Source organism: Dipodomys ordii, unplaced genomic scaffold (assembly GCF_000151885.1).
Source record: "Dipodomys ordii isolate 6190 unplaced genomic scaffold, Dord_2.0 Scaffold114, whole genome shotgun sequence".
NCBI lineage: Eukaryota > Metazoa > Chordata > Mammalia > Rodentia > Heteromyidae > Dipodomys > Dipodomys ordii.
The window spans coordinates 2,681,281-2,683,765 of record NW_012267330.1 but is presented as its reverse complement, the minus strand read 5'-3'; positions in this window follow the sequence as shown (position 1 = coordinate 2,683,765).

The following is a 2,485-nucleotide window of genomic DNA, read 5'->3' as shown; positions in this document are numbered from 1 at the left end:
TTTTTTTTTTTTTTTTTTTTGGTTGGTCGTGGGGCCCGAAATCTGGGCCTGGGCGCTGTCCCTCAGCTCTTCAGCTCAAGGCTAGTGCTCTACTACTTGGGCCACAGCGCCACTTCTGGCTTTTTCTGCTTATGGGGTGCTGAGGAGTTGCATTCAGGGCCTCATGCATGCACTGAGCACTGAGCCACCTTCCCAGCCCCTAGCTTTTTCTCTTGAGATGAGGTCTTATGGCCTTTGCTGCCTTTGAATTTCAATCCTCCTGATCTCTATTTTTCTGGACTACTAGGACTACAGGTGTGAGTAATAGGCCACTGGTGAGTCAAAGAACTCCTCACATAAATCTCAGAGTCCCAGTTAGCCTGCCCCTTCCATTTCAAGGCCCTACCTCCAACATACACACTTAACCATTTCTGGAATTAGCTATTTTTTTAATTACTGAAAAGTTGCCTATTTTTCTGCCACATATTCAGACTGTCTTGTTGCCTTCTCTTCTGCTATAGTTCCTTAATCTTCCAATCTTTTTTAATTTCAGCCAATCATTTTTAAATTTCCAGGAGACTTTTTTCATCTCCAACTGTTTTTGGCTTTATGGATGTAATATCTTCTCAAGTCTCACCGAAGATCTAATTAGAATTTTTTCAAAAGCTTATTTCTAGTCTAAAGGATGAGTTTTCTCCAGGGTCATTCTGTCCTGTTGATGATTCCATGTGCTGCTTGTTTTCTCTGCGGCTGATGTCTTCGTCCTTCAGAGATGAGCTGGGTTGTGTATGTGGTTTGCTTCCATAGAAAAGTGGCTGGGAAGTTCTGGGTATGGAAAGAATGCTTGTTGACTGGGGGGCTTGACTTCCAAGGGTGGAAATAAATAAAGATGACTCAAATGAGCTTGAGCAAAATCCATTTATTCCAAGAGCTAGCTGCCATCACTTGTATTTTGGCAAAGACTCAAAGGTAGGTAGAGCAATGGGAATGCTTTCTTAATTAATTGGTTGCTTGATTGATTAATTACACTTTCTTAGACAAGTTCATGGTATACAGCCCAGGCTATCCTTAAATTCTCAACCTCCTGAAAGCTCCTATCCCAGAAGACCATGGACACAATCACATACAGGGAAAGGAGTTTATTGCCAGCTGAGGCTGACACGGCCACTTCCCCCTTGAGAGAGGGAGAAATGGTGCCTGTCCCTATTCAGGGACATCCTTACACCAGGGGAACTAGAGGCAGGAAGTACTCCATGCACAGCTGGGCACTGAAGACTGCGCATAGGCAGGGTGGAGTTTAGATCTGGCAGAGAGCAGGAATGAGGACCAATGGGGAGAAAGAGTGGGAGCCCAAGGAGAGTTCTCTTTTCTTTGTGAAGGGCAGGGTAGAGTTCAGGTCTGGATGGAGGGCCTTCGCTGGTGCAGCTGGGGGCTAAGGGTAAAACACGGTTCTGAGAATGGCCAGGGCTGAAGGCCAGCTGCAGTTAGGCCCAGCTAGATCGACTGGCTTTGTGGGAGGGGGCCAAGGATCCAAAGTGGAGGGCATGATGACACCTCCTACTTAACACTGCCTCCTAAGAATTGGAATTGCAGGTGTGTGACACCAGGCCTTACTGGGGGAAAAGGAAAGGCTTTAAGTCTGCCTTGAATGTGGGCTATGGACAAGGGAAGCCAGAGGTGGGGTAACTAAAAGCCAGGCATCCCAAGTAGTTGCTTGGTGGCATATTTGGCTTTGTCTTCTTTATCCTTAGAAGCTGGGATTAAAAACTAAGGAAGCTGCTCATTAGTCAAGTCCTTGCCACTTGAGACTGATTATTTTAAGTATCATTGTTTGGTTACTTGCGCTGCTGCTTAGAGATAGTAGTCTAACTTCCTATCAGTCTGACGAGTTCTAAAATGGCTACTGTAGAGAATGGGGCTAGAGATTTGATTTTGTATTTGGTCTTGCTAGATTCTCAAGACCGAATTGATAGGAACAACATTAGGGTATGCATCCTCACCTCCCAAGTAAGGAGGTTCCTTCTGCTGTGCTGACAGCCATACTTGACACTTCAATTCTATCTAGAATTTCACTTAATTCTTTTAAGAATATCTCCACCACGTTCCCCCACCGCCAAGGGTTAACACTTTTTTACTTGACCTGATTAACAATGGTTTATTCTTTGTAAAGTGTAGATTCCGGGTTTTATTTTTGCATATATATATATATGCAAAATTTAAAAAAACCTTTAAAAATAAAGATTACATACTTGCTTGTATATGCATGAAACTTTTCTGAAAATTATATAAGAAACTTTTATAGAGGTTATCTCTGGGGAAAAAACAGTTAGGTTAAGAGGCCAGGACGGAGGCTTCATTTTATATCCTTTCTTTTTTCTTTTTTTTAATTTTAATTTTAATTTTTATTTTTTGTAAACATACTGTACAGAGGGGTTACAATTACATGGGCAAGATAATGAGTACATTTCTTATCAAGCATTGCAGCCTCCTCCTTTGTTTACCCTTC